Source organism: Macaca fascicularis, chromosome 3 (assembly GCF_037993035.2).
Source record: "Macaca fascicularis isolate 582-1 chromosome 3, T2T-MFA8v1.1".
Taxonomy (NCBI): Eukaryota; Metazoa; Chordata; class Mammalia; order Primates; family Cercopithecidae; genus Macaca; species Macaca fascicularis.
Genome location: NC_088377.1, coordinates 80,773,720 through 80,793,431, shown reverse-complemented (window position 1 = coordinate 80,793,431; position 19,712 = coordinate 80,773,720).

Below are 19,712 nucleotides of genomic sequence, written 5' to 3'. Positions count from 1 at the left end.
CTGAGCCAGCTGCCTACTAATCCTGCTCAAACCCACCAGCACACCTCTAGCCTTGCAGGCCATTCTGGAAAACACCACTGAGTCTTGTCTCTTCTCTTTTCCTTTTTTTGTTTTCTTCTCTTTTCTTGTCTTCTCATGTTATTTCCCTTCATTTCTTTTATTGGAAAGGTGAGATAAAGAGCAGTCCAGGAAAAAAAAAGGACAAGGTCTCCAGATAAGGCAGTGGTGATTCAAACACCAGACCCTGCCGTGTGTGTACCACTCTGCAACATGCTGAGTGCTTCACTGCTTGGTCTTATTTAACCTTAAGGAAAGAATGATTTCCCTGTTTTCAACATCAAAGAGAGTAGGTATTGCCATTCATTTCCACCTTAACCTGACATGATGAGCTGACACAGATGGTAAATTGTACCACGGCAGTAGGGTGGCAGCTCAGCAGACCCAGCTCCCAGCAGAAAACATGAGAATTCAGGAGGAGCAAGGCTGGAAGAAGCATTGGAGCTCCTTGTGGGGGTGCTCCTCTTGTGATTTCAGAGACCAAAATAAATGCCCCTTTATCAACTAAGAGGGACTGCAATGTTAAAGAAGCAACATTACCTACACTTATAGGTTGAAGGTTCAGGAATTGACTGACATGATAACTCTGTAAATTCCTATGACTGCAAGAAAAATCACATGCTTGCTGAACTCCCTAACAATAGGAGCTGTCAGACAAATGATCAGACCTGTCTTAACGCTGACTTACACTCCAGACTACCACTGCAACTGGACAGAGGACCAGCCTGACAAACACCCTTTCCTGACAGGCAGCTGCAGACTTAAGTCAATTTCAGCCTGATTATAGAGATTGTGCACAAACTGTCTTTGTGTCCTGTGGTCCATCTTTTGACATAAATAGCCAAATTCCACTTCATTTTAAATCTAAAACCCCATCGGAAATTGAACCTGGGATGTATGTTACATCCAAGTTTACTCATTGCACACGTGCTCAGCTCCTCTCATAAATTAGGCCTTTCCCTAAAACCTGTGGAATATCTAAGACTCTATTGTGTGATATGGGCCCTGTGAGGCATAAAAGCCAACTGCCCTCTCCCTCCTTGAAGAGAGCAACTTTGGCATGTGTGAGAAACTATCTCTTCCTGGTTTACAAACAGATATCACCAGGAAAACTGTCCTTTCTACTCTTTAGCCATCCTGGTGTTCTTTTGGACAACACCTTTTTTTTTTTTTGAGACAGAGTCTTGCACTCTGTTGCCCAGGCTGGAGTGCAGTGGCACGATCATGGCTCACTGCAAGCTCTGCCTCCCAGGTTCACGCCATTCTCCTGCCTCAGCCTCTCGAGCAGCTGGGACTACAGGCGCCCACCACCACGCCCAGCTAATATTTTTTTTTGTATTGTTTTTGTATTTTTAGTAGAGACAGGATTTCACCATATTAGCCAGGATGGTCTCGATCTCCTGACCTCGTGATCTGCCCGCCTCAACCTCCCAAAGTGCTGGAGGACAACACTCTTTATCCATTAAATACTATCTAATGCATCGGTAGCCATTGACTGACCAACGCAAGTAGTATGTGAACATCTCTGTAAATTTGTGAAAATAAATTCACTTTGTGGATTTTTTAAATTATTATTTTAAAATTACCAGCTGGGTGCAGTGGGTCATGCCTGTAATCCTAGCACTTTGAGAGGCTAAGGTGGGAGGATCACTCAGGCCTAGGAGTTTGAGACCAACCTGGGCCACATGGCAAAACCCCATCTCTACAAAAAATACAAAAATTAGCCCACTGTAATGGCACACACCTGCGGTCCCAGCTACTTGGGAGGTTGAGATGGGAGGATCACTTGGGCCTGGGAGGTCTAGGCTGCAGCGAGTTATGATTGCACCATTGTACTCCAGCCTCGGCAACAGAGCAAGGTCCTGCCTCAAATAATAATAATAATAATAATAATAATAATAATAATAAATAAAATTAAAATTACCAATAATATGTAGATAGTATTTACTATGTGCCAGGCCATGTTCGAAGTTTAATATATTAATTTAATCTTTATAACAATCTTTGAGGTAAATACCATCACACAGCGATTTTACACATGCAAAACTAAAGTGTGGAGAAGTGAAGAGACTTGCCAGAAGCCATAGAGCTAACAGGCAGTAGGACTGGGTTTCAGGCCAGGCAGCCAGCCCAGAGCTGCTATTCCTTGGTGACCAGTGGTCCTGCCCCACACTGGAGGACCTGCCAACGCTAGCAAACCCTGTCTAGTTCATTTCTGGTATCTTTTTAAGAACTTACAAAAGCTGCAGTAGTTCGAATCCTTGAAAGAAAGAGATAAATCTGGGTAAAAAATTAACCTTTGTGGAAATAATTACAGGATGAAAAAACCATACTTTCTATACACTGATATACTTGGTGTAAATGATATATATCTTCTAAGTATATATTTATAATATTAATATCCAGTGTGATATACATATATCTCATTACATGATGTATATTACATATAAAACACATAATCATAATAATTACAAAAATAAGTATTTTCAAAAATAGGTAGTTTCGTCTCTTTTTGTCTTTTAATATGAGATATTTTTACTTATAGAAAAAACTATCAAAAATAATTTTTAAAAATTCCTACTCAAACAACCTAGATTTTAAAAATATTAACATCTTACTATATTTACTTTAGATCATTCCTTTTCTTCCTGTCTTTCTCCTTTCATTCATTTCTTCTTTCTTAACTTCCTTTTCTTTTTCCTTTGAAAAAATGGAATGTTACATACACAGATGAGTTTCATCACCCAACTTATTCACCCTTTCTAGAGTTACCTGAAGGGGTGTGTTTACTTTTTGGATATTTTGTTCCTTTACTGCATGTTTATGTACCTTTAATAATATAGAATGCTGTTTTGTTGTGGCTTTTTAATTTTCCAGGATTGGTGTATGTGTGTGTGTCTGTGTCTAAAATTCCTATTTTCCTACTTTCATTTTAATCCCCACCAGGTACACTTGGGGTCATTGTAGACATGTCTCCCTACTGCAGCCATGGTGGGCACCCAGTTTTTTAATGCATCTCACTTTCCTGTTACAAGGCTGGAAGGCCAAGCCCCTAGTCCTATATATCCCACATTCTCTTCCTACTCCTGGCCCCTCATAATTCAATAGCACTAGGTCTCCAACTCTCAAGTCTGGTTTTAAAGGACTTTATTTCTGGCACCTAAACTTCTCTTTCTTTCCCTTGAACCCGGCCATGGATTTTGGTTTTGGTTTTGTCATTAGATTTTATCCAGCATATTTATGTGTTGTGAACAGGAGATATTTTGCAGTAGCTCATTTTACTATGTTACTGGAAACAAAGCCATGTTTCCATTTTTGCAGATGTAAAAATTGAGGCTTGGGGTGATTTGACAACTTCCCTGAAGGTGCTGGAACAAGCCACACTGGCATTTAGCACTGGAGTACAGCTCTGCCTCCAAAGTCCATGTTCTTTCCTCCCTCCCTTCACCTGTTACAAATTGCCTCATTTTAAAGGTTAAATAGTGGTAGTTTATTTCAATTCTGCCACTCTTCCCAAAGCAATACAAGTGGGAGTATGTCATTTCAGCTTTCCTAACACCAATGCAGAAAACACAAATGGACACATGCCACAGGATTACTTTATGTTAATTCCAATTTGGGGGTTTAATGATGGAGTTTTAATACTCCTCTCAAGGAGAATCATCTGCTAAGAGACAAGTAAAGGTTGGGGATTGAAGTCCAGGACTTCTTCTGCCAGATCCCTCCACATGCACTTTCTCCACCCCCAGATGTGCAGTCGGAGGCACTTTCTGCCGAAAGCTGAATCAGTTTCCCCATGTCCCCCATGATTTGCATCACACATGCTGCTGACTGCCACAGCTTCCCACATCGGAAATGTGATTTCTGCCCAAGTGCCTACAGCTTCCTGGATTAGTCTTAGAGGGCCTTGACACTGACTGACTTTAGTGTTCACTTAAAGCTCGTGAAATGTAACCTACTTCTTTCAGTTGAAGAGTTTTCTTTGAAAAAACATCCTGAAGAAAACCCATGGGGAATGGTCAGGTGACTCAGACTTGTTTAATTTTATTTCGGTAAGCCAGAGCCAGTGCTGGTCTTTGAAAAATACAAAAACACATACCTACATACATCCAAGGATTAAAAAAGATTCTGTTCAGATTATGCCCAACTTTATTGATTCTCATTAATGTGTCAGGTACTGTGCTAATTAGAAATGTGCCACACACTTTTATTTGGGAGAGTGTCTTGTATGATCCTTGGAGACATCCTTCTTCTTGTTAGGACAATCAATGTCCAACTAATTCATTCCTCCATCCAAATGCCCATCCTCCCATCCGTCCCTCAAATACTTAGGGTCTACCATGTGTCAGAAAACATCTCTTAGTAACCTCTGATGTTAAGTTGTTTCCCTGTCCTACTCACGGTCCATATCCTGCTCAAAGATCCTTCTAGAAGTTGATATCTGTATTAGTTTTCATAGGCTGCCTTTAGAAAATATCACAGACTAGGTGTTTTAAATGGCAGAAATTTATTTCTGACAGTTCTAGACACTGGAGATCCAAGCCCCAGGTGTGGGCAGCATTGGCTTCTCCCGAGGCCTCTTTCCTTGGCTTGCAGATACCATCCACTCTCTGTGTCCTCATACGGCCTTTCCTCCATGCATGCATGCTCGTGATGGCTCTTTCTCTCGGAACGACATCAGTCCTATTAGATTAAGGCCCCACCTTATGACCTCATGTAACCTAAACTACCACTCTAAAAGCCCTATCTCCACACACTGTCACTTTGGGAGTTCAGACTTCAGCACATGAATTTTGGAGGAAGATAATTGAGTTCCTAAAAATAAATTTTCTATTTTTGTTTTGTCCCCTATCACAAACTGAGTCGGATTCTCTTTTTTTTTTTCTTTTTTTTTTTGTTATAGAGCTCCTTGATGTCTATGTGCCTCACTGCTTTTGATATTAGAGAGTAACTTTACATCCTAGCACTTTTACTCTGAATTCAATAAGAGTTCAGTTACTATAAGAGCTTGCAGTTTCTTTGAGCAGGAGAGAAGGAAAGAAACTAGTTTTAGAGGAAGAAAGAGTGTAGTCAGTCCTGAGTGTAGGCTGGGAATGGGGCTGTGGGAGTTAATAGGCCATACCACACAGCACAGACAGCGCAGCTCTAGAAGACATGTGCAAGGGAAGAAAACTGGTCAAAAACAGCTAAGACTGCAACAGGGAAGCGAGGACTAGCTGCCCTAGGTGTGCAGCCTCACTTGGCAGGCTGGGCTGCTGTGGAGTCAGAGAAAGACAGCATGTGAAAGGGGGCTCCTGCAGCTTCTGCTTCTGGATCATGATTCAGCAGCACAGACTCATGATCCAAACCTGATTACAGCAAACCCCCTGTGCTTTCTGCTTGATGACTTGTTAAAAGGCAGTAGATTGAGTTCTCAGCCTTGTTAACTAACTAGGTGAAAAACTGTGGCCTGCAAATGTGTCTTCATCACATGCTAACTTTGGACTGAATCCATTTGAAAGTCATGGTAGTTCAGGAAAGAAAAGACTCAAGTGTACTTGGGCAGCACCTCCAAAAAAGGGGACTGGGCCAGCGAGCATCTTGTTCTGACAATCTGTTTGGCAGTAACTCAAGGACAGAGTTCAGAGGGTTTGGGAAGAGCAAGACACCGGAAAAGACAACTAAAAGAAATACAACTCTCAGAAAAAGGAAAGAATGAGATAGTGTCTGAGCCCCCAGGACTGCTGGGGATAAACCCACGGGCTCGTCTGGCTCTGAAGAAAAGTAGCCGAGGAAGAGAGCAGGTAAGTGCTCTCAGCGTCCCCAAGGTCGTAGGACAAGACTATAATGAGCACTTGGCTTTGGACACCGAGTCAGGCACCCTGCACATATTAAGATGACCTCTCTACTCCAACAAATGCATATCATTATTCCTAATCCCAGAATCATCCTTGCAGCTGTTTTCTAATTCCGTGAGTTGTAAAAAATAATTCGTTTGTGCATACGCGTGTTCTTGTTCCCACAGAAGAACCAAAAAAAGAAAGAAAAAGTCCTCAAACTCTTTACCACACTGAATTGCCGGCCTGCCTGAGGTCACTGAGACAATAGAAATGGGAATTAATCCAGCAGCAAAGAAAGTTGCTGGCAGCAGGCGGGACGCAGATGGAAGAGATTGGACAAGCGCTGGAACCCAGAGTCAGAAGACAGGCTCAGATGGAGAGCACAGAAGTGAGGAAGACAACCAAGCAGGAGCGGGCTTGATGAAGGGCCTGGACAGGAGACACTCCAGGAGAACTTGAGCCTTGCCCAGAGGGTGGAAAAAGGGATGCCACGGACAAGGTGCAGTCATCTCTTCCAGGTTTCCCAACAGCAATCATTCCTTAGAGCTTAATGAGTCTTTTTTAAACTTACTAAATTTATTGAGCATCCACTCCAGCAATCTGAGGCCATCCCAGTGGGAGCTATGATGCCCCCACTACTTGCAGGTCTGCCCTACCAGGGGCCTGAGCTGCAAATGGGCTTCACACCAGCCTTGCTTCCAATGACAATATGCGAAGGATACCCGCAGAGGGGCCAAGGCTCCTGTCTGTCCAGCAAAAGGAAGCACTCAGCTTCCAGAGGGTTGAATCTTTTCATCTTTTCTTTGCACCCAGTGCCTTACCTTTGCATCAACAGCAGTTAGTATTTGACACACTGGAAAACTATAGTACATCCCCATCCATAAGATCATCTATGATGCAAGCAACTCCCACCCTCCTCCTTCACCCACCTGCTCCCTGTACACAGAAGTTACCTAATGCATGTCAGGCAACATGACATGCACAATTGCTGTAGGAGCCTGTTGGTGGGGCAGGGCCTCTGCTTATGTCTAAGTAAACTTTAACTCTCTTCCAGGATTTGGATGGGTACCCCAAGGACAAAGTGCTTGGCTCAGCAGGGCAGAAGGAAAGAGCACAAGTTTCAAGTTAAACATTCTTGAGTTTGAATGCCAGCAAGTTAAATATGCTCTTACCCTAAATCCAATGTGGAGGGAATCAGTAATAAGGGATGTAGGGATCTGCCTCCTAGTATGTAATAAAAAGTTGCAATTGTTATGTTTATTGCTAGCCAATTTTCCAAAAGCTTGTATTTTGAACCTCTCAAGCAAGACACACATTGAAGTAGATGATGCTTTACTTTTGAAAGTCTCTGATCATCTCACCACCAGAGTGGGGTGCCTATAACATACAAAACCATATAGAAAGAGCTACATAAACACATATACACAGACCTCCTCACACTCCAATATATATACACAGACCTCCTCACACTCACACTCATATACACAGACCTCCTCACACTCACACCCATATACACAGACCTCCTCACACTCACACCCATATACACAGACCTCCTCACGCTCACACCCATATACACAGACCTCCTCGCGCTCACACCCGTGTACACAGACCTCCTCGCGCTCACACCCGTGTACACAGACCTCCTCGCGCTGACACCCGTGTACACAGACCTCCTCGCGCTGACACCCATATACACAGACCTCTTCACACACTTATCCATATGCAGCAACCTGCTCCCACACAGGCAGAATGGGTCATACCTTTTCACACCTCCATTGGAGATGGCTCATTGCTCTTATTCCACCTAAGGCTAACATCAGGATCCAAGTTCCTCAAACTGCAACACCTCATTTCTCTAAAGTGATTATGGAGTTTCATAAATCCTATTGTTGAGCTTAGTGTTCTCCTTAAAGCATGGAATGAACATAATCAATCAAAAATATTATCTGGATGGCAGAGGCTACATTGTTCATGTTTTGCCAACCCCCCAGAGCCCTACAGTTATCCTATCATTCATAAACATGTATTATTTGTCATAAGATTGTCATACCATCACAGGCTTTTGTATTCATATTATTTTTGACAATCATAATAGAAATGAATATCTTTTAAAATCAAAGAGATCTGCCTTCAAATCTTGATTTCTCCACTTTCTAATTATTTGACTTTTGTGATCCTGTTTCCTCATCTAGAAAATAGAAGTGATAACAACTGCTTCAGCTTCACAAAAGGCTGGGACCAAAAATTGAGATCATGTGTATGAAATTCCCTGCACAGTTCCTGTTACAGAGTAGGCAATTACCAAACTAGAGTTCTTTTGAGACACAGAGGAGAGAGAACATTAACGTTTACTCTCTCTCCTCACGCATTATGTTCTGTAGGGTCTCATTTTGGCAGTAGATCTCTCATAACTAAAATTAAGTCCAAACAATTAATTACATTTTCTTCTGCAATGAATTAGTAGAGTCTGATTTCTGAGGCAGTAAATGGAAACTGTAACATAGAAGAGGTATTTAATTATTTAAATGAATGTCATTGTACCTGTACCAGCTTATGAAGTAAGAAGAATTAAGTGGAGAAAAGCATGAACAGTAGAGAGAATCCAAGGAGAGGAAGTAATTGGAGGAAGAACAGTGCCAGGGGCTACCTCCCACAGGAAGACAAATGTTTCTTTTCCAATTTCAGTATTTTACTCCATGCAGCCATTCCTTCCAGGCTTGTGTACTTCAGCACATGAGCAGTGGGGTTCTATGATTGCTCTCCCAAAATTACCTCATGTGAGGGAAGGTAGTAAGGTGCAGTGGAACAATGAGTAGAGATAATGTGTATGAGTGGTTGGTCCTGCCACCCTTCTCGCTGCACCTAGAGCCATTTTCTGACCCTACTACATTTCAGAACATATAGGTGCCCCAGTCCAGAGAGAAAGAAAGGTAGAAGGAGACTCTTCAAAGGCAGGCATACATTTAGATTTTCTGCTCTGGTACCCAGACATATGGGTGTGGTCTTGCGTATGATTTTTTTCCTTATGTTTTTTAGCTTTGCTTATGTCATAATTATTATTTCAGGCACTTTGCATGAATACTCTCATTTAATCCTCAAAACTATCCTGTATGTTGGAGTTCTATCCCCATATTATAGCAGGAAAACTGATGCTCAGAAAATTTAAGTCCTTTGAGTGGAATTCAGGCTTTCAAACTTAAAGACCCATGCATCTGTCATCACTTCAACCTTGCATCAATTTCAGAGCCCAGTCTTTATTTTTTCACCTGTGACTGGTTGCATTCCCTGATTTCTCTCCAGTATCCACTTTTCTTCAAGACCTCAGCTCTACTTGGCACCACCTCCTGTTCCTCAACAATTGCAAAGAGATACCTCAACCCAAGTATTTCTGAGTGCACCCTTCCCCATCTCTTACACACTGCCAGCTTCTAGACCCAATCCTCCAACTGCCTGCTGGAAACTCATAAATTGAATGTTATGTGATGTAGCAAACAACACCTTCCACAATTTTGCAACTGAAAATATAGCAGCAAGTTCCATGCCATTCAGTAAGTAAATTATACACAATGCTACCAGAGGACACAAACCAAAAATGCAAGTAAGACAGTCTAGTTTGGCTGAGGGCCCGGTTCACCATTTCCCAAGCATGCCACCCCCTAGTGGTCTGACTTAATCCAAGAGTCAAATGAGGGTACCTGGAGGAATGGGCAAACTGAGAGTCTTCAGACTATCATCTGTGAATATGGACACTTAACCTCTACGTAGGAAATACATGACAAAGAGTTTGAGATTATGTTCCCTGACAAGAATCTGGGGAAAAGAAATTCTACGTTGCTGCCTAAGGCTACATCCATATGTTAGAATAGAATTGAGACCAGTGTCTAAATCTTATCTTCACCAGTGTTTGAAGGTATGTGGTCCTGGGAAAATTACAGTGAGAGAAGGTAAAGGAGGGGAGTAACACTCCCCATGCCATGCCTTTATGGTATGAGTGATAAAATGAAAGTAGTAAAATTTACAACATGTAGTTCTTTGGAAGCCTAAATAAGCTCATGTAATCAAATGTATACAGCTAATGATGACACATACCAAGCACTTTATGGGAAACTGTTGACTCCACATCGGAATCACAGCCATCCCCAGTCTTATGACTGCAGCACCAGTTCATCAATTTACCCATGGGGAGCCAGTCAAGGCACCTCTTACAACAGATTTTTTTTTTTTAACTGCAGAGTTTCATGCCAGCATGGGGTGATGCATTGCACAGCAGGAGACATTTCCATTGGAAATTTTCATAATAAATCACTTCTGCCAACAGGACATTGACCAGTGCAAGTGAAAACTGTTCCCTTTTGCTTTCTCTGAGAACCTTACCTAGTAAAAGTTGTAATTAAGGAAGTTGTGGACAGGAGATCAATTGAGAGGAGTCATGGTTGGAATTATTAATAATGTGCTATCATCAGAGTGTCTTTGTCACTCAGTAGGCATCTTCATCCCACAAAAAGATGAGCAGGAAACTCCAAGAAGCAGCCAAACACTAGAAAAGCAGCTCTCTCTATTGTTACGGCACCTGCCAACAGCGGGATGGAAGGTGAGACATGGGCTATTTCCTGGAGAAAAACAGGGAGCAGTCAGAATCCAGGGCAAGCCTCCCAGAAGCACTCTAATTTCCCCCGTCCCCAAAAGGGGACCCAGAGAAAACACATGGAAGCAAAGTCTGCTGGACAGGAAAACATGGCCACTAAGGGCTTTCCTTGCTCTCTTCATTCTGCCACCTTTAAGCAGTTACTCCCCAAATTATTACTCTTATCAACTGCTTCATTGACCACCAGTGTATTTTGTATACATCACTTTCCACTTTTCTTGAACATGTTATCATAATTCTTCCATCAGTTCTTTGGAGTACTTGCTTGAGTAATTAATTTCAGAAATCATAAACGGCAGCTAATAGTGTTTGAGTTCTGCTAATCCTAAAATATTTTCTTCTGATGTCACCAGTGAACAATAACTTGGATGGACATGAAATTTTAGGATTAAAATCCAGCCTTCTTCAGAAATTTGAGTATTGATCTGTTGCCCTAAGGCATTTGGTGCTAAGGATGGTAAGGCTGGAGATACTGACATTTTTCATGTTGCTTGGTGACATTTTTTTGTTTTGAATTAGAAACTTTGGGGATTTTCTTTTTATTTTTAGAATTATGAAATTCTCCTGATTTAAGATATATCTATGTATGTGATTCCCTTCAATATATTCCAGTGGTCCCTAAATGAACCCTTCTGACATGAACTCATCTGTTTCTTTAGTAGGCATTTTTTAATTTTTTATTTTTTGCTTTATTACTTCTTTTCTGTGTCCTCTGTTCTCTTACTTTGGAGCTCCTTTCAAATGGATACCATGCCCAATATATTACATTTATCCACATACACTTAAGGGATACACAAAAAGTACCCCTGAGTTCCATCCATGGGCTGATGTTTACAAAAAACTGTCCTAAATCATTATTTCATTTTTCTGCAAAGTTCATTAAACTCTATGGTTTTCCTAATTTTATAAATCACAGATTGGAATAACAAGAATTCTTTCTTGCTTTCAACATTCTAGTTATTTTCATTCTTCATAGCTGCCTGTTCTCGTTATCTGGGTGCCACACTCTATAAATCTCACATTATGTAGCAAGAAAAGTGGGTATGAGAGCTTCTTGCAGGTTGAAAATTCATATTTGTGCTAGTCAGCTCCAGCTACCATCATGAACAACCACAGGCTGGCTGGTTTAAGCAATAGAACTTCATTTCCCACAGTTCTGGAGGCAGGAAAGTCAAAGATCAAGGTGCAGGCTGATTTGGTTCCTCCATAAGGGTTCTCTTTCTGGTTTGCAGATGGTTGCCTTCTCCCTGTGTCCACACATGGTAGAGATTGAGAGAAAGCAAGCTCTCTGGTGACTCTTTGTATAAGGGTTGTAGCCTCATCATGAGGGCAAGACCCTCACAACCTCATCTCAACATAATTAGTTCCCAAAGGCCCATCTGCAAGTGCCATCACTTTGGGTGATGAAATTCAATTCAACATATGAATTTTAGGAGAACACAAGCAAGCCTAGAGCAATATCCATCTCTGCCTTTTTGAGTAACCGTGCTGAGGCACACTCTTGCTGCTATGAATTTGAAGGTGTTTTTGTCCACTATTCAAAAAGCTGGTCTTTGTCCCACATTTCCTGAGTGGGTTAGTAGGACACTGTTGGCTTATTCTGGAAGATCAACCTTGATCAGTTTTTTTCTGTCCCAAGGCACCACGAGGGAGTCAGCAGGCCTGTGATCCACTCATCCCTTTGTGGGAGGGATGCCCTTGGGAAGGAATAGATGACAGCATACCATCCAGTCCAATCTCCTTGGCAACTGTATCTCTGGGAAAACATTTGCAAGGGGAAAGAGTACTTATCTATAGCATGCCCATAGCAGGATGTTCCCAGTACACAGCTAACGGATAACCTAGAGTAAATACACGCAGATGACCTGAGACCTGGCTCCTAGACAATGTCTCATAGGCACACAGTTGTCTGTGAGATGACCTGGAGATGGTTCATTACTCACATCCTCCTCCTGCTGTGGGAGGTATCCTGAAAACCTCACCTAGAGACCTCATCTACTATTGTGGTCCACAGGTGCATGTCCAAAGGAGGAAGGGAGGATGTGAGGAACCTCCCTTGATGTCCCAAACTGCTCTTGCCTTTGTTTGATCCTTCTGGTTGTCTGCATGACTGACATTAGTCCCAGAGACCAACACTGGGAAACTGATTTGTGTGAACCTCATTTGACAACTGGGTCCCAGGTAGCTCCCCAACAAAATCAAAAGTCACAGAAATTCTCAAAATGTATAGCCTATTGACGGCACTCTGTTCTGTTCTTTAGCACTTCTGAGGATATTTAAATATCATTTTTTTACATTTGCTTGATCTTGTCTCTGGGCTCTTTCGAGGGAGGAGAAGTTGAACTACGGATTGAATGTGTCATATTGAAACCGGGGCTTCCCCCATGGTCTTTAATAAGTTCCATAACTTGTCCTCTGCTGGGTGACAAAACAGTTCATTTCAAGTGAAAGCAGAATTTGTCACTTTTATCAGCACCATTTTTGCTAGTCAGAAACCAGTGATATGAGTCAAAATGACACAGCCCTACAATGAGCCAAGGATCAAAGAAGTTTTTCATGCTGGAAAGCTTAACAGTGAAGTTCTTAGTGTAGACATAATATGTGCTCAGAAGAAGTCAGAAATGACAAACCAATAACTACGCACAAAATGACTTAGCAGACAAGTGTGTCCTACCTAAAGGTCTGATTTCTTCCATGTTTCAGGACTTAAAGGGGATTACACCCTTTTAACACTCCTTTTAGCTTGTTATTTTTCCTGGAATCCTTGAGGCAGAGCTGCATTCTGGCCACCCATATGGTAAAATAAAATGAGAGGGAACTCCTTGCAGGATCTGGGGCATGGGAGAAGTTACTTCATTCATTTAAAGGAGCAACACATTTCTGGACACCTGCCAATGCATTACATGCTTTACACACATTTTTTGTTTCCTTTTTGTGTTTTAATTAATAAACTTTATTTTTTGGAGCAGACTTGCGGAAAAATTGAGCAGAATAAGTAGAGAGTTCCCATATATCTTCTCCCTCCTCCCCCACCCCACAATTTTTCCTATTGTTAACATTGCATTACTTTAGCACATTTGCTACTGGTGGACTAATACTGATACATTCTTATAAACCAAAGTCCATAGTTTACACCAGGGCTCACTATTTGTGTTGTAGATTCTATGGGTTTTGATAAATGCGTAATGACATGTATCAACCATTACAGAATCATACAGAAAAGTTTCAATGCCCTAAAAATTTCCTATGTTCCATCTATTCATTCCTTCTTCTGAATCCCTAGCAAGCACTGATCTTATGTAGGCTTTTAAGCTTGAATTCTTATAGTTAGTGATACACATTTAAGATTCCTCCTTGTTTTTCCACTGCATGATTGCTCATTTCATTTTAGCACTAAATAAAATTTCCTTGTGTGGATGCACCACAGTTTATCCATTCATCTACCGAAGGGCATTTTGATGGCTTCCAAGTTTTGGCAATTATGAAGAAAGCTGGTTTAAACATTTCTGTCAAGATTTTAGCGTGGGCCGGGCGCGGTGGCTCAAGCCTGTAATCCCAGCACTTTGGGAGGCCGAGACGGGCGGATCACGAGGTCAGGAAATCGAGACCATCCTGGCTAACACAATGAAACCCCGTCTCCACTAAAAATACAAAAAAAAATTAGCCGGGCGTGGTGGCGGCGCCTGTAGTCCCAGCTACTCGGGAGGCTGAGGCAGGAGAATGGCGGGAACCCGGGAGGCGGAGCTTGCAGTGAGCCGAGATCGCGCCACTGCACTCCAGCCTGGGCGACAGAGCGAGACCCCGCCTCAAAAAAAAAAAAAAAAAAAAAAAAAAAAAAGATTTTAGCGTGGATGTAAGTTTTCAGTTCCTTTGGATTAACACCAAAGAGCATGATTTCTGGATCATATGGTAAGAGTATGTTTTGTTTTGTAAGAAACTGCCAAACCATCCTCCAGAGTGACCATACCATTTTGCATTTGTACCAGGAACAAATGAAAGTTTCTTTTGCTCCACAGCCACACCAGCATTTGCTGTTGTGTTAACATTTTAGCCATTTATTGGGTGTATAGTGATATCTCATTGTTGTTAAATTTGCAATTACTTAATGGTATATGGTGTTAAGTATTTTTTCAAATGCTTATTTCCCATTTGTATGTCTTCTTTGGTGAGGTGTCTGTTCAGACCTTTTCTCTTTTTTTAATGGATTATTTCCTTTCTTATTGTTGAGTTTTAAGAGTTTTTTTAAAGAATTTTGGACATAAGTTCTTTATCAGATATGTGGTTTACAAATATTTTCTCAAAGCCTGTGGTCTCTCTACTGTGTTGACAGGGCCTATCATAGAGCAGAAGTTTTAGTGTTAAGAAACGCCAGTTATCAATTTTTTCTTTCATGAATCATGAAAAAAAGTTATCACCATACCCAAGATCGTTTGGATTTTCTCCTACGTTCTCTTCGAGGAGTTTTATAGTTTTGTGTTTTACATTTAGGTCTATGACCCATTTCGAGTTAATTTTTATGAAAGGTATAAAGTATGTGTCTAGATTTTTTTTTTTTTTTTTTTTTTTTTTTTTTTACCTGTGGATGTCCAGTTGTTCTGGCACCATTTGGTGAAATCATTCCTTTTTACATTGCATTGTTCCTTTTTTACACATTTTAAAAATTAATTCTTTATCAAAACAACTCAAAATTGGTTATTTTATATTCATTAAAAAAAAAAAAGACTTAGATACTGAAGTCATTTACCCTTAAAAGTAAATCAATGGTCAACCAGCAAAAGGTTTATCACGGTGCGAGCCAATGTCTGAGCCTGGTGACCTCACTGAATCAAGTGTTTCCCAATAGGAAGTACTTGGAAAAAAAATTCCTTGGAAAGTTAAGTTTATGAAGTAATATGTAATTAATCCTTTCTCAGAGATTCAAAATGTGCATTTGCCTAAAGAAACTTCTGTAAGTGTGTGCAACACAAGATTTTCTGCCTGTTGTTTTAGGTACCAACATTTGCTTCTGCCTCCAACATAACTAACCTCCCATAGAGCATCTTCAGCAGAGCTTGCCCCCAAATAAACATCCTTATTCTATTCTGGTCTCTTGGGGGAAAGGAGTCCTTAAGACGCTTCTCTCTGGCCACAATTTGCTCATCTCTAAAATTAAGAAATAGAGAGCCAAAGGATTATAAATCATGCTACTATAAAGACACATGCACACACATGTTTATTGTGGCACTATTCACAATAGCAAAGACTTGGAACCAGCCCAAATGTCCATCAATGATAGACTGGATTAAGAAAATGTGGCACATATACATCATGGAATACTATACAGTCATAAAAAAGGATGAGTTCATGTCCTTTGCAGGGACATGGATCCAACTGAAAACCATCATTCTGAGCAAACTATCACAAGGACAGAAAACCAAAAACCACATGTTCTCACTCATAGGTTGGAAATGAACAATGAGATCACTTGGACACAGGGCGGGGAACATCATGCCCTGGGGCCTGTCATAGGGTAAAGGGCAGGGGGAGGGATAGCATTAGGAGAAATACCTAATGTAAATGACGAGTTAATGGGTGTAACAAACTAACATGGCACATGTATACCTATGTAACAAACCTGCATGTTGTGCACATTTACCCTGGAACTTAAAGTATAATAATAATAATAATAAAATAAATAGACAGACAATGGAGAATGGAGACTTGGAAGGGTGAGGGGATAGGGGGAGGGTGGTTGATGATAAATTACTTAATGGGTCAAATGCACATCGTTTGGGTGATGGATACCCTAAAAGCCCTAACTTCACTACCAAGCAATCTATGTATGTAACAAAATTGCACCTTGTACCCCATAAATGTATATAAATAAAAGACCAAAAATAATATCTTCTACATTCTCCTTTTGTTCTGACAGTCTGAAAAGCCTGTGATATATCACCCGACATTCACACATTTCTCTACACCAAGGTTTCTGGACAGACTGTTTTTCTTTCTTATTGAAAAAAGCTGAGTCTGTGAAGACAATGTGAAGGCAGAGAGGGAGAAATCCATCCTTTACCAAATCAGTGGCCCCAGGACACATTGTTCCCTCTGCACAGCAGCCACATTCCCATTAGGGACAGTGGGCATTTTCCCATGCAGTCCATGCGCTGCACCTTCAATAAACTGCCGTAGACTAATGTGAACTCACTTTGGCTACTGCAGTGACGGCGGCTGTGGTGGTGGTGACTGGAGGAGCTGTCCAGGCTCTCTCTCCTTAGCAGTTCTGGAGAGCGGCATCGATCTGGGCCTCCTGCAGAGGAGCTGCCAGCAGCTGGGCAGGCTGTGATTAGCAGCTCCTGAAAGGATCCCTTTCAAGGCTCTGGAGCCCTGCTTGGCAGCCTGCACTCTGTTTGCCTTAATTGAAGCAAATGATTTGTGCTTTCTCGCCTCAGAGATTGATCCTTGCTGAGGACCACAGTTACAGAAGTCAGGTGAAAGAGAAGGATATCCTAGCTTTCTCTGAACATAGACAGAAAATGCTTCAGTTTCCTTTCAGGGTGAAATATTGATGCTCAGCAATGACTTCAAATGCAATTTTAAAACATCTCTTTCAAATTCAGAGATTTGTGTGTCAGTTCTGCTCACTGTAGACACCATCAAACACAATTTGCCCTAGGAATCCAAAAACGGAGCTTACAGAGGAATATCAGAATGTGAGGGGGCTGCCGGCAGAGGCTGACCCCCGCAGGATCAGCAACAATGGCTGACACCTCCAGAGCCTCCCAATAGCCAGGAGCAGTTCCCAGCACACCCCATACGTGGCCTGTGCCTTCCTCACATTCCTGGTGGAAGGTTCTAGTATTGTCCTGTTGTACACTTGTAGAAATGGAAAGATAAAGAAACCTGTCCAAAATCTGTTCAGTAAATTACAAAGCATGGTTCCCAACACATATTAGATGGTTAAAAGTATTAATTAATTAAATACTATTAATAGTATTAATAGTATGTATTTGAAAATGAACAGATGAACACATCAATCAATGACACAGTGACATCAATGAATCATTCAAATAATAGGTAGTGCATCATTTAAAATCTCCATGGGGAGAACAGGAATGAATGTGTGCAGTGTTAGTGCAGGAGACAGAGCTCCTCATCAAGGCACCAACTCACCAGGATGTTCCCTGTGGGTCACCAGAATAGCACTGCACCTTAGGGGAACCAGGTCAGAAAGTCGTAAGTGTGGGTGAGTGATGGACACTGAACTAGTTAAAATTGATGTCTGAGTATATGATGGAACAGAGCTGACTGTGAAGGTCCGTCTGGGGCCCTACACTGCATCTGGGGTGAGCTCATGCTTGTGTTAAGGCCGTAATGCTCCTTGGGTGTCCATCTGACACATTAGCCACCTGGAATGCAGGCTGATATGGAGGCTTCATTATAGAATGGGCAGAGGTGTACCTAAGGAATTTGGGGTAAGGGGAAGAGCAGAATTGCATTGAATTCCTTCTGTGTGCTTGGTACTAACATCAAGCAATTACACAGAAAGGCAGTCCTCATTTTGCTCGATCCTGACATGCATAGATTCCATTTACTATGGCTGATATAATATTTGTCCCTCCAACAAAATGACTTTGACTTCACTGTTAGCTCTTCAGTTCACACATCCCTACATAAATACTAGATGTGCATCATGATCAGTGACCAATCAGTTCACTTCTTGCAAAGTCTGCCAGTGGTTTGGCCCTGAACACCTGTTATTCAGGTCACACTTGTCAGGAGCTAGTCTAGCTGGAGACATAGCTGAGTAGCCAGGTGCCTGAGTAGCTGATACAAGGCAACAAGCCAAAATAGAATTCATAATCAAGGCTTTAATCACTTACTGCAATGGCATAAGCAAAAGGCTGAACCAGAAAAAGTGCTGACTCCCCTCTGTTCTGTTGTCTCCCATGGAACGGTGTTTCAGTCGTGGGTCAGCATAGACATTTTGGGACATCATTTTCACAGTTAAAGGATCTCCAAACAAATGGCTCCTATAGTTTTGCTGACCCAGAGGCTAGGAGGCAAGATGAGGGAGGATTTGGAGTGGAAAAACACTGGGTAGTGAGTTAGAATGGGCAAAAGTGTCTTCAGGGTTTCCCCCTCCTCCGCATCTCTATAAGGAGACCTCAGCGAGGACCTTAGATAAACAGACCTAGGGATGAAATCATCTGGGCTGGCAGTGCAAAAATGCATAAGAAAATGGCTGCCCAGTGGGCGTGACACCTTGACTGCAACTCCCTACAGGGTCTGCAAAGCACTGACTGTGCAGATGTAGGGAGGAAAACATTCCCCCGAGGCCTGCCAGGTAAAGCCTTTCTAATTGCCTATGGTTTGGTCTGAAAATTGACACATAGGCTTTTTTTTCGTTGTTGTTGTTGTTGTTCTGGAGACAAACTCTGCAATGCACAGACAGGAAAGCATGTAGTTATATCGTCTCTTGTCCCCCAGGATAAACTGGCATGATATTTTACCAATGGGCTTGGTACTATTTTTTATTTTCCTATATGCAACGTTGATATTCAAAAGAGGGAATTGGCCAACAAAGATAAAAGTGCAGCAAGGAAATGGAAAGTGATAATGCTGGAAGTGAAACTGAATAAAATGTAAATCGCGTTGTAGAAAAAATAGCTGACAGAGGGAACGTGAACACTCAGCCTTCGAGAGACTCCAGATGTGCAGTCGGGGAGCTCAGGGACAGAGGATAGTCGACATCAATGGCAAATAAAGGACGTCATTTCCTGGAGGAAGGAAGGCTGGCAAAAGATCTCCCACTAAAAGGACTCTCAGAGATGTTTCACAACATGGCAAGCACTAAGGACAAAATATTGGAAGTTGATCCAATCTTGGAAAGGAGGATGCCTATCTGCCAAGGCATGGAAAAGATGCTTGCTCTGTATCATAAGGGATGAAAAGAAAGCAAACACTGTTCAAAGGCTCTTGGCAGGTTTCTAACAAATAAATAAAACCTTATAATTCTCCATGTTTCTGATATCTTAAAGTGCAGTTTACTAAATAATATTGGTTTTACTAAGTGTTATTTTCTCATACGTCTATAAGTGACAGTAAGAAAGTTTTGAATGTTTTGACAAAAATGTTCATATGTCATGAACCAATCATAACTTTTCCATTGATTTAAATTAAGACTGCTTGCACAGTCAGATTTATGGTCT